At 36.9% G+C, this 14,069-nt stretch overlaps 1 protein-coding gene across 2 annotated transcripts in view; it reads left to right on the top strand.

Annotated features, from left to right (window-relative positions):
* The first annotated feature begins 1,822 nt into the window (after positions 1–1,822).
* The window catches only part of gpbar1 (G protein-coupled bile acid receptor 1), a 29,369-nt gene continuing 17,122 nt past the window's right edge, over positions 1,823–14,069 (top strand). Inside the window, exons 1-2 of one of the 2 annotated variants that reach the window (XM_039756421.1) lie at positions 1,823–1,896; positions 2,006–2,133. The gene's annotated coding sequence lies outside the window, so the exon portion shown is untranslated. Of the gene's footprint in view, positions 2,134–14,069 lie in introns of both variants that reach the window. The other variant, XM_039756422.1, reaches the window with a different exon arrangement.

Raw genomic sequence — 14,069 nt, 5'->3', positions numbered from 1 at the left:
ACCACTCAATACTTTCATTTTTATTAAATGAGTATGAATTATGGAATTGCAATGGCAAATTTAGAACACATGGAGGGTGCAGAGCAAATGTGCTCTCTCCGCTCTCTCTCGCCGCTATAAATGTAACATTCTTTCTTAGCCAAACATGAACCTTACCTGTGTGTGTGTAAAGAATGCTAATGAGATATGAAACACAACCAGTAGTCAATGTGCATGCTGCCAATTGAATAGTGAATAAGCTACTCTTTTGGGTTCATATATTTGTAAATCTGACACTGAAGGAGTCAGTGTCTCACCAGCCATGACTATCACGTCACATCACTCCCCATTAGTCATACTCTTTTGTTGTATGAGGAAAGCTTGGAAAATGTACAAGCTGCCTTAGTCTTCTGAATGATAAGATTAAAAAAGTTTGTTTTCCTCAGAGTGTTGTATTCTCATAGAATCTAAGTGGTGGATTACTGTGTGATAAATGCAAAATTGGATGGATTTTACCTGCAGCCTGCCTGTGACCTGGTAATTTTGACATTCATGGTTCATGACCTACAGTACTGGCAGATGACATACTATGAATCCAGACACAGTGTGTTGTTAAGATCTCTGTGATGTTTCCAAGAAGTGCAATCTCATTCAACACATCATCCCCCGGAGCATGACAGGGTTATTGCTCTTGGCCTGTTTAGGTTACTTCCGGAATGTGAAAGTTGAACCTTAATGCTTGGATTTCTCAATTAAAAAATTTTAAATATAAGTTAATTTTTTTTTTTATTAGGGCATTATGACTTTAAGTAAAACATTTTTTAACTAATTACAGCCTGCTTAAGTCTTAAAGTTAGCATGCTTTGTTTTAGGGTGGTTTGTTCTTCAGTCAAAATACAGTATCTTCGGTTTGTTTTCATAAGCTGCTTCTTCTGCCCTAATTTCTGTTTCCCGAGTTAGTTGTGTTATTTAATTATGGTACAGTTTTGGTATTTAGACTTCTAGCTTTTTACAGTTCTATTACTTTCATCCATAGCTTCTCATCCAGGATGGTGGTGTCATTGTGGTAATGTACAGTTCTTCTTCCAAAAATGACAAGGATTGTGTTCTTGAAGCTCTAACAATACAGTATACATGTATGCATGTGTAACATGACTACTATTTATTTAAATCTTGCATTAAAAAATTCATCCACAAATTTATTTTACCTAAATTGACCCTAGCGTGTGCTTGGTGTGTAGCTGTGTGTGTGTGTGTGTCCTGTGGTGGGCTGGTACCCTGCCCAGGATTTGTTCATGCCTTGTGCCCTGTGTTGGCTGGGATTGGCTCCAGCAGACCCCCGTGACCCTGTGTTAGAATATAGCGGGTTGGATGATAACATCTATTTTATGACCAAATTGCAGCTCAGGTTCTTGAGTATATTAAAATTGTCATCATGATTGCAAACTTCTATTTTAAAAAATAGTATGCTCATTTTATTGGTGTAAATTTTTAAAAATAAGACAAACTACAAGATATATTTAAAAATCAATTACAGCAAAAAACAAGAGGGTGGAGGGCTTACCTTTAGTTCTTAACTTCCAAAAGGCGAGGGAAATACGTCCAGTTAGGTGGACAGGCCAATTTATAGTGGGTACTACTAGATTTTAAAATCCGACTTATTAAATACATATAAAGTATTAATTTAGAAATGACCAAAATGTTTTTATTTCACGCATTATCAGACTATCCCGACTGACTTAAAGCAGTACGCTAACTGTTCTCTTCGGGGCATCATTCGCATCCGCAAGCAGCTGAAGGGCATGGGGGCGGGAGTAGATGACGTCAGGTAGCGATGCTTAATGAACTTAGCAAGGCTTCACGAGAGAGTGAGACGCCGCATTCAGTGAAACGTTCAGTGTTGAGACGTCATACGAGGTAGCTAACTGTTGCGTTTTTTAAGTTTTCACGTTTTTATTGCTCTTGAGCCCTTGCTAAAATAATTTGTAATAAATTAAAATCGTATCTTTTGTTGTTGGATATGGAGTAATGTGACGATTCTGAAAACGCAACTCTTTCAAAGTGAAAATCAAAAAGAAGGAAACGGATCTGATGATGTTGCACTAGGATTTCTTAACCGAGTATAACTGTTTAAAGATTTTCATTCAAGTTCAGGTAAGTCTGGTTAGTTCTACGTTAATTAACGTGTTAATTTTAAAAATATTTATCATACCTTGAAAGCTTCTGTGTTTTGTGCGTCCATGGAACTTGGTTTTAGTTGTTCTTGTTTGATTTTTGAAATAAAACAAAAAAACAAATGAGTTTGTCCTACAGAACACACATCCATTATACAAGCAATCAAAATTTTTTGAAGAGCAAATTATAAAAAGGGTCATCATTCACGGAAGGGGAAGGTCTTTTGTCGGTAATATTAGCAGTAGGGTGTTTTAGGTCATTTTCAGCGCTTCTTGTCCAATTCCAGTATAAAGCAAGTTTATTAAAGAGTATTTGAAAACGGCTGCTGTCACTCCTAAAAACTAGTTACGAACAGTTTCTTTTTTATTATTTTTTAACCAACTTGTTACTTTTTCTTAACTCTACAAGAAAATAATGTATTACATGAATCATTTTACCATCTGTAAATATTCATTACAGTATATTTTAAGGGTTTATTATAGTGTCTCTTATACTGTTGTACTGAGGAAGGGAGGAAAAATTATTTTGTTCTTTATAAGCCTGAAAATACGATGCAGTGCCTCATAGTGTAATATATTGTGAAATGTAGTGTAGTAAGAAAGTGAATGCTTTCTGCATGTTCTGTGGATGTTCCTAGGAAATTTAGCTGACCTTAATCCCTGTCAACTGAATACTGTATGAAGGAAGGCTGTTTAATTTATTAAAGGCTAATTTTGGTTAGGGAGTTGTATTCTAGTAATGAAATGCAAGTATCTTAGCAATGGCGTTCTCGTTTGAATATTTCCTCTGTTCAAGAACAATCCGCATTGTCAGTGTCCAAGAATACTGAACTAATATTCAGCTATATAAAATGTACAACATTGCTTCCTAAACTGAACCTCCTTGCTGTCAAATGGAATTCTTTCACTTAATATGTTATGTTTTTCTAAATTATATCCATTTGTATATTGAATTTTAAAACCATTGTTTCATAGTTTGCATATTTCCCTTAATTTATTTTTTATGCACATATAAATAATATAGCATACCTACAATTTTTCGTCATTTAACATTGACATCTTAAAGTGCTTCTTAACAAAGCATCCAAAACATTTTCATTTTCTTATTAAGAATAACAACAATACGCATCTCTTGGGGTCAAAGCAAGGTTTTCTGAGACCTATGTTATGCCTTACTAAATACTATCAAATTATATCTTGTGCCTCAAAACGTTTTATCATAGCTTTTAATACAATCAGTTTAGCATTTCCCATGCTTTTCTTCTTAAAAGATATTTAGAATTTCTTGGCCTCAAATCTATGAATCATGGGTGATCACTACTACGGTGGAATTTTTTTTTTTAAGTAGCGTATCCATTCTGTGAAGATTTCTTTAAAATATTTACAGTAGTTTAAAAATTACTCTGCGTTTAAAAATAGTTTTTAATGCTTATCCCAAGTTGAACACAGGATAACAATGTACACCTCATGCTGTCAACAGATAGAGAGTGAATGTACCTACCCACCAACTCTGGAAAGGATTTGAGGCAGAAATGCACAATAAAGAACTGGTAGATGTAAAGTTAACATTTTCAAGTGAGCTTCAGCATATATTTTCTACAACCCAGAAGGTACACAGAAATCAGCCAGTTAGACATGACTGGACATTTTTATCCTCCTGTATGGACTAAGTAGGAAGTGAGAATACATAATTTAATATAAGAATGATTGAACCAAAGCATACACACATATATTGTTTACATGGTCAAGAAAAGTGAAACCTAGTGCAGCAAGGAGAAATCTTTGTTGTTGATATCTCAGGTATATTCCCAGCCATACCTCCAGCACTTCAGAACAGGCAATCCCCCTGAAATTAAGCATGCTTGAGTCCAGCTAGTACATGTACATTGGTTGTTGCTGGAAGAGGTGTTGGTGAGGCCATCGGGGGTGCTTAACCTGTGGTTTGTGTGTACAGTACATCCAATCCCCCAGTTTAGTGCTGTAAAAACAGTATTGCTCTTCGGATGAGATGTAAAGTGGAAGTCCTGACAATCTGTGGCTATAAAAGATCCCTGGGCAGCTTTTGAAAAAAATAGGGTGTTTCCCAATGTCCTTACTAAATTGCCTAACACAGCCTAGTCATTCTGGCCTTTTAATTATTCTCTGTCCTGTATTAGCTAACTGTCTCTCTCATTCCTTCACCACCTAATAGTTGTGTGGTGAGTGTACTGGCAAAAGAATGGCTGCCATTGCATCATCCAGGTGGGTCCTGCACATTGTTGGTGGTTCAAGCGGTTCCTCACTGTCTATGTAAAGTGCCTTCGAGTAAATTGGAAACACACTATATAACTGAAATGAGTTAATATTATTATACAATACACAGCATGGCTGAAACACAGCTCTGGAAGACTAGGTCTGAAGCCCTTATCCTCTATGTGGAATTTGTGCCGCCTTTTTATATCTTGGTGGGTGTATCTCTGAATACACCAGATTTTCTCCTATATACATATTAGATATAATTAATATTAGATTAATTAGTAGCACAAAAGTGGCCCAGTATGAGTGGGTGCAAGTGTTTTTGTATGGTTTTGCTGGGCCTAGTCCAAGGTTGATTCCCACTCTGTGATCAACACTGATGTTATGGCTTTCAATATGCAGAAACCCTACATTTGACTAAGTGGGTCTGAATAAATTATGTAACTTTAATATCAAAAGAATATAAGAAAAAATTTGAATGACATGAAATCTTTAAACTCAACACAGTTCACCAGGCCCTGTTTGCCTAATATCTAAAAAATTTAATGAAGCTGAGATTTGAAAGTCTTAGCTCTGAAAGAGACCTCCACTCCAGCGAGAGTTACTTTCTAGCATGATGGGATCTGAGTTCCCATGACCTTTAAATTTGTCCTGCAACCAAGAATAATATAATGTAATTGATATAATCCTTGCAATGGACAGTGGCATACTGTCTGATGTTGCTTCTGCATAATCTCCCTTTACTTATTAGGGCTTGTTCCTTTTAATACCTGCTATATGTCAATGGGTGTATGACAAGCTTAAGACTGCCTTGGCATCAAGGGGAATACTAAATCAAAGCAGTTTCAATTCAAGTTATTATTAGCGCAGTACTGAAAGAAGCAAGCACAACATGTTTTATAGTCAAACAACCAGAAAATAACTAGCATTGAACAATTGTTGGATTATAACAATTTATATCTGCATTCATCTTTTTCCCAAGACATGTGCACTACAGAGACCTAAGCTAATTTTTCCATAGAAGGAAGAAGCCAAGTTGTCTAGTTAGGCTAGATGTCAGCTTTACTGATGAAACCAGTAGAAATAATTTATCTGAATAATATGGCATCTCTGAGTTCATCAAGAGTCCAGTGTTTTTTGTAATAAGAATCAATTAGTCCATCACTCGTCTTCTGTCGTAGTGCAGTTCAAATTGAATTACCTTCAGTGTTATCATGATTCAGATTCATATCTTCTGAGAGTGTTCCACCAAACACATATTTGTTCAGTAAAGTTAAAGTTATGGAGGATGGATGATTGCCACATGTCCTTTGCCAGGCAGATACATTTTTAGTAAAATCTTTGAAGTCATTGTTACAGAGGGCCATGTTAAATGTGAAAAGTATTGGAGCATATGATCTCCCAAATTTTAGTCTTTGTTGATCTGTGAAATACTGCAGTGCTTTTTTGCAATACGTTATGTGTTTGGTAAAGTTTTTGTGTTTACCTGGAGTGACGTGAAAAACATAAGGCTGACCACAAGCATTTTCATGATCACATAAGGTGCATGGCCTGAGATTTTGGTAAAGTGAAAGAAGTGACTGTTATGAGGTGCCCATGTAGCCAGAGGTTGCCAGAGTCAAGTTCACCATCAGGATGGCATAAGGTAGGAAAAAAACCTGCACAAAGCCTTCACTAGATGAGAACAACTTGGATTGGTAAACTGCGCCGGGTACAGTACCCGCAGAGGGTAGGATGAAATGTGGCTAAAAACTTACAATGTTCCACAAAATTCTTGAGGGCAGGTAAACCAGTAGGTGCCACAGATTCCTGATCTGTACCTTGGAATGACAGTGCCTGATAGGTAGCAGCACTGGGTCACTAGGTGGAGAAGCTACCCCAAAATGGAGCTCAGGTTTTTAAAGTTCAAAAATATTTTAAATATTAAAAATTATTCTTTAAGGGTGAGGATGATTTAAAGCCTTCTCGCTTAAAGAACCAAAAGAAAACAATGTTCTTTTAATTCAAATAATATATTAAATAACAAAAAATAGAAAAAAAATTGCAAGGAATGGGGGGAAAAAAGTGCAAAATATAGGCATAAATGGTTTGCCTAAAAAGGCAGCCCAAGGCTAGCAAGACCAATGTTCAATCCTGAGATATAATCCAAAGACTAAGTTAAAAATCTATTTAACAAGAAACTTCCAAATGCTACTTACAATTGAGGATCTTTGTAATACCAAAATCCCAGAACCTCTGACAGACCTACTCCCAGGCTTTAATTACGAGGAAGAGTCAAGCTAAAGTTAGAAAATGGGATTTATTACAATATGGAATGAACCTTAACACGACTCATAATGTCATTCATTTCTCAATGTAGTCTCCACCCTTCTCAATGCACTTGCGCCACCTGCATGGAAGTGCTTGGATTCCAGCAGAATAAATGGTTTTGTTATGTCTTTGCAACCACTCGTGCACCGCTTTCTTCATGTAATCATTTCTCTTGAATCAACCACCCAGATGTTTTTTTAGCAGTCCAAAAAGGTGGAAATCACACTGTGCCAAATCTGATGAATAAGGAAGATGTGGCAATACCTTAAACTTTAGTTTCTCCAGACAAGCCTTGGTGTTCTTAACAATGTGTGGGTGGGCATTGTCTTGCAGCAAAAGGACTTCTTGAGGTAGCAGTCCCCACCACACGGATCGAATAGCAGGCTTCACATTGGTCTCCAGCAAGTCACAGTAACTTGCACTAGTGACTGTAGTACCCCTCGGCATGTAGTGTTCAACAATAACTCGGGTGCACAAGTGGTTTGCTAGTACAAGACAAAACCTTTTATTTGCTGGAATCCATGAAGGTGGCACAAGTGCATTGAGAAGAGTGGAGACTACATTGAGAAATGACATTATCAGGTTTGTTAAGGTTTGTTCCATCTCTTATATATATTTCTCTTCTGGTTCGTCATGCCTTCTCTTCAAAACCGGTCCCCCCCACACACAGCCCACACGGCATTTCTCGATTTCTATTGGTTTGTTCTAAATCCTCTTCAAAACCTGCCCATACCCCCCCACATGCAGCTCACACAGCATTTCTCGATTCCTATTCCTCCTCTTACAAACCCTTCCCCACGCTGCCTGTGGCCTCCCATACAACTCCACACCTTTTTCTCGATTCCTATTCCTCCTTCGGACTACCGTGTTCCCCGCTCCTCTCTCATGACCCTATTGGTGTCACGCCACCGCCCTGTATCTAGCCTGACCGCGTGACCTTTCACTTCGGCCATGTGTGCACCTGGGAGTCTTTTCCGTAGCCTGCTACAGGGATGTACTTTCTCGACCATTGGCATTGGTTTCGCTCCTTGCTATTTTCATTATACTGCAACGGTTGTTTCCTAAGCCTTTGTTATAAAATGAACGACCGTATCTTCTATGTTGGCGGGTTTTTTGTAAAACGTCATCTCTATTCCGGGATCCGGCAACTGCCTGTTCCTATCAGTGGGTTATTTCTTGACACAAACGGTTGACGAAGGCAATGCACTCTCACTACGACATAGGGCAGTAGATTTCATTGCATTACATTGGGACAGATTTGGAGACGTTCTTCCTGTTGTTCTTTCCAACGCAAGTCGAATTATCACAACAAGTCATGAATACTATCAATACATGGCAACATCTAGAGTTTATGGTGGTGAAGCTTAAATTCAAGCTCTTTCCGAGATTCTCCATGCTACCATTGTCATTTACTTCAAACACGACCCCAACATCCCATCTTGCATTACGTTTGCAAAGATTTGCGTTAATCTACAACAACCAGTCTTCAGCCACGGTCAGTTGTACGTGGCTTTTTCTAGGGTTAGATCTTTCGACTCATTATCTGTCGTCTCCAGCAAAACACCTATTCACAAACTGCGTCTTTCAAGAAGTATTTCTTTCTTCTTGATTTCTGAATTCCTTTCTCACCGTTTTCTGTTCCTATTCTTACACCGTTGTATGCTACGGGTGTCGGCTAGTTTTATAATAAATTCCATTTTCTAACTTTAGCTTGACTCCCCCTAGTATAAAGGCTGAGGGTGGTCCCTCAGCAGTGATGTAATGGTGGCCCCACCTCTTGGGGGATCCATCCACGTAAAAGAAGAAATACAGGCAAATAAAATTATCTTGCGTAATTATAAAATAAATATAACTATGTTAACAAAAATCATCCATCCATCCATCCATCCACTATCCAATCCGCTATATCCTAACTACACGGTCACGGGGGTCTGCTGGAGCCAATCCCAGCCAACACAGGGGGCAATGCAGGAAACAAGCCTCTGGCAGGGCGCCAGCCCACCGCAGCAAAAATCATCTAATAATAAAAAAAATAATAATTTAAGAATTCAAAACTAACACAAATAACAGTAAAAAGGAAAAGAAACATTGAGGGCTAAAAAACGACACAGATTATCTCTGATATAAAATCACTATCCAACCCCTTAATAGTAATATTTCAAGTAACATCAGATAGGATAGCTTTCTCTAAATGAAGCTTTATTGTAATATCTGATTCCTTGCATGTAGACTCATTTTGCTGAAGTGGAAACAACTTCCCATAATTCACTGAGAAAAAGTCACATATTGTCTTGAATTGAAAAAAATGAACTCTGAGGACAGGTTCAAGAATTTGTAAAATTTGACAAGAATTTATTAATGTTGGCATAAAATAGCTTGACAGGTCTTTGTTGTTGGCCTTTTTTGTTTCATAGGTTTTAAATGTGCATGGGAGGAGGTGGTTGTATGTTTTCTGTTTAGTTTGATGGATTTTTTCTTTAAAATATTTTACTGCTATACAGCTTACATAAGTTTATCTTTAACTGATTGTATATTAATCCAGTATATGTGATGTATTCTCTTTAATAAAACAACAGAGGATCATGTGTTAAATTGTTGTGTAGTAAAGATGATTAAAGACAGTGACACGGAGATATCTCTTAGCTAATTCATCCCTTTAGTCATGCTTTCCCATTACTTGCAATCTAAAACTGATCCGTGTTACATTGTACCATTTATTTTACATTTGAAATGTATTCTCCTGTCCTTTTGGTGTGACTGTTTATTGTGTAATTGCTGGATTAATTTCGTAATTCATGTTACTTTCTGAAAGTTCTTTGGGCTCAGGTGGTCATTGAAGTTTTATTTTTATTTTATGTCCTTCTGTTATCTTTGTTACTTTACAAAAATATAAATCAAAACTATCCTTTACATATACCTTGTAAGATGATTATGCACTATAGGATTATAGTTTACCTGAATGTTTTAAATGCTGCACGTCTTCTACTCATCCATGTAATTTTTAAAGTTCTTGTCCTTGAAGCAGATGTTGAGGTGTCAGACTAATGCCTTCCATAGTGAACAATATAATAGAGTGTAAGAGATGTTTTACTAGCTTTAAGTAAAAAGATAGCACTGTTGCATTTAATATCAAAGGATCTGCTCAGCTCAATCATTTTCTAGTTTCTTCCTATAGATTCTGGTTGTCCTTTCACATCCCAAATCTGGGGACATTAGGAGAATTAAAATGTGGGAATGTGTATGAGTGTGACCTACAATAAACCTTTTTTCAGTACTGCCAGGATAGTCTCCTACTCTTTTAAGAAGGCCTATGTTAAATTATCCAATCTAATAAGGCAGAACAAAAGGATTTGGAATGAAAAGTTTATAATTTTGATTTGGTGTGGCTGGGTGTGGGAATGACAGCTGAAGACTGCGGCAAGAAATTTTGGGACACCAACCGGGTCGTCCCTTTTATTTGTCCGAAGACAAGAAAACAAACGAAAAGAACTGTAATAAGGATTGTTGGCACACGTCCCTTGAATAGCAAATCAAAACAAAGAAAAAGAGGAGTTTTTGTCGTTCTCAGCAAAGTTCTGCCTTGCACATTGCTCTGGCCAAAAGTGACGCCTCCTTCTAAGACGCCCAGGGTTCTGTGGTGGTGGTGGGACTAGAAGGAACGGGGATAAATACCTTCACTGAGTGGCTGTGGGGAAAGAAGGATATGACAGCTTTAGCAGCAATGCCCCCGGTATTGTGAGGAGGTCCCCCAATGCACATGCTTGATAATGGCTTTATATTTTCATCTGAAGGCATTTGATGCATTTTTATTATCTAACCTGCAAATGTAAATTATAGAAGATGACTTGTTATTATTAAATTACTTACCTTTAGAAATATAGCCACCATTTATAATTTAGTAACCCACTTTTTGCTATATTTACTTATTTTGAGAAATTAATTTTATTAAATTATTTAAACACATTTATGTGACATTATGGAACAGAGACTCTTTTCAAAAGGCCTTTTTCATTTCTTTCTATGTCTTTATGATGAATTTCTGCTAAAGGATGTAAATGAAAGTGCTGCCAGAGTGGAAAAGAACAGGAAAAGAGCCTGGCATGGATCAAAAAAGACAGGAATAACAATAATGACAACTTTACGTGCCTCCAGATGATGACAGTCCCTTTTCTTTACAAGCAGTTTACCTAAGGTCACCAGACAGAAAGAGTTAGGCAAGGGAGATTTCACAAGGGTCCAGGTCAGAAGTTCTCAACATTCAGTCCTCAGTTGGCTTGTGGCTGCAGATTTTTGTTCCATCCAGTTTCTCAATCAGTCATTCATTCTTACCTTTAATTAATCTCACTGTTTAATTAGCTCTCCCATCTTTTTCTTTTATTTTGCATTTAAAAAATGCAGTAGTTTCCCATTTACACTGGTTGGAAACTAAGACATATTTGTATTTTTTTTGTTTATCTTTAAGTTCCTACTTTGTTTTCTTAATTTTTTTAATTCACTTTTTCTGTGGGGTTCAGTTTCTTTACTGTATCTGAATAGAAACAAGTAATAATGAGCACTACAGACACCAGCGCAAATGACTGTGAAAGGAGCAAATACTTCAGTGTTACCCACTTATGTGCTTATTAGTAAATAATTGTCTAAATAACCAAAAAGTATTTAAAGGTAAAAGAATGAAATCTTTCCCATCAAACAAACATTGATGCCTGCCTCATTCAGTTAAAATGTAGCATAAACAATTTGCAATTTCTGTATGAATGCAAAAAACAATGAAAATGAAAAATAACAGCTTGCTTAATTAAAGCAAAAGTCCAATTATGAGAAGAAATGGATTGAGACAAAAACCTGCAGCAACAGGAAGCCACCAGGACTGAATAATGTGAACCACTGGTCCAGATGACTTCCTACGGAGTAGCTAGCACCGCGTAATTTCTAGAAGATACATGGGGTCTGAGGTCTACCCATGGCTCTTCCTTTGTATACTGTTTGCCTCTGGCCCCACCTGTCAGAATCTGTTGCATACAATACAATACAATTTCTTTCTGTATAGCCCAAAATTACACAAGAAGTGCTGCAATGGGTTTTAACAGGCCCTGCCTCTTGACAGCCCCCCAGCCTTGACTCTCTAAGAAGCCAAGGAAAAACTCCCAAAAAAACACTTGTAGGGAAAAAATGGAAGAAACCTTAGAAAAGGTAGTTCAAAGAGAGACCCCTTTCCAGGTAGGTTGGGCGTGCAATGGGTGTCAAAAAGAAGGGGGACAATACAATACAATACAATACAATACACTACACAGAACAGAACAAATCCTCAACACAGTATAAAAGTAAAAATTTTACAAGTACTGTATGGAGCAGAATTTAACAGTAGATGATATGGTAACATTTATGGTGCTCCAGTCACATGAAGAAATGAACAAGCGAAATACAATATAAATATTGTTCAGTATTTCTAATCTTTGGAAAAGCCATCTAGTGTTTAGTGACATTAACCTTTTGTCTTTCCAGTTTATTTTTTTCTGTTTTTGATGCTTTTTGCCTGCAACATTCTCAGGCTGCCTCCTCAACTTTTGAATTGTAACTGTTTTTTCATTACTCTCCTTGCACTGAGAACATATTTATGTTTATATTTGCATCTGACTTGTCATGACTACTCTTATTGCTGAAGGTTAAGCACTGTAGAACATCCTTCTGTTGTACTTTCTTGAGCCTAGTTGTTTCAGTGCTGTGAAATATAACATGAAGAAGTCATGCTCAGAGCCTCTGTAGGTGCAGTTGGCTAGTGCAAACCTAACAGTTGACCATTTCAAACATACAGTCCGGGGGTCTCATTTATAAAACTTTGTGTGGATCTAAGAGTGAAAATATGCACAAGCCAAAAAACATCCTGGAACAACCATGCAGGGATTATGCTAATGAACCTTATACATTTGCAATACAATTAAAACAAACCTAAGTGCCATTATGAACAAAGCTGCAAATCCTGTCTCTGACAAACTAACTCTGAGTACTTTCAGGCAACAAATTATTTAGCAGAAGTGTGTCAAGAAATGCTATTTGGACTTCTTTATACCAAAAGCAATACGCTTGCATAATGCTTCTCTGGTACTGTGACAAATCTTCTTTCTTTTTAATTTTCTTCCTTTACAGTTATTCTGGTGTGTGTTTAGACAATAGTGTGAGTCTATCTATCTATCTATCTATCTATCTATCTATCTATCTATCTATCTATCTATCTATCTATCTATCTATCTATCTGTCATAACCAATCTGAAATTAAATTTATATTAGAAAAATTATGTCAGGGAATACTTCCATAATAAATGAGAACATCTACATTTTATGATTGACAAAAGACATTCCACATCTGCCAGTAGTGAAGTTCAAGCCCTGCAGAAACATTTCAGTTCTAGTAATTATTAAATAGGCAAGCAAACAACAACTTGTGCCTTTGATGCCACTGTAATACATTTCCTAAACAAATTCCTTAGACATGATTACTGATGCCATCGTCAATATTATTACCATCTGTTATGCATTTTACTTGGCTCCTTCACATTGACAGTATTTAGTTCTGTACTTACAACGTCAAAACAAAACTTTGGTGAAATAATTAATAGGAAGCTAGCCTTATGTGTCAGGGGTGAATGCAGTCTCCTCATAGATCCAATTTCCTGGATTTAAATTTTGTCTCCAGTCCTTGTGTGTGTAGTTTGCATGTTCTTCTTGTGTCTGCATAGGATGATATTCATATTTTCCTTTCATGTCATCAGATATATTCAGGTTGAGTTCTTTGTCAATTCTAAATTAGCCCAGTGTGAGTGTGGGTATATACATGAGTGGGCTAGGATTGGAATCATGCCCTGTTCATGTCTAGTTCCTACCTAGCACCCAGTGGTGCTGTGATAGGCTGTAGAACTTCCTTTGAAACAGTTGATCACTACATTTTATTTTGTAGACTTGAAAATAAATTGGACTGTGACTACACATCTAGCAATCTAATTGTTTTACTTAAAACAAAAATGTCTCAATGATATAATTTTCTGTGTATATTTTATGATCAATGGGTTGAAAGCAGTTAGCTTTGCTTATAGATATAAAATTTAAATACTCATTACTGTGTTTGCCCTACCACTGAAATTAGTGTGCAACCCATTCTGTAATCTAAATTCACCACTCCTGTCCATTAGTCTATAGCCAATCAACCTGGGAGTAGAGTATGGGTTGGCTCTGTAAAGGCCTTGTGGCACCCAACCTTAAAGCAAATTGATTTAAGTTTTCAAATTTGTAAAGTAGGGACAAAATGTGACTGAGTTGTCTACAGCATTTATTTGCATTTGTTTTTCTACTGTCACTGTTCTTTACGTGGAATGGCTG

This window comes from Polypterus senegalus, chromosome 6 (genome assembly GCF_016835505.1).
Source record: "Polypterus senegalus isolate Bchr_013 chromosome 6, ASM1683550v1, whole genome shotgun sequence".
NCBI lineage: Eukaryota > Metazoa > Chordata > Cladistia > Polypteriformes > Polypteridae > Polypterus > Polypterus senegalus.
Note: the sequence above shows the minus strand (reverse complement) of the source record. Positions and strands in the feature narration are given on the sequence as shown.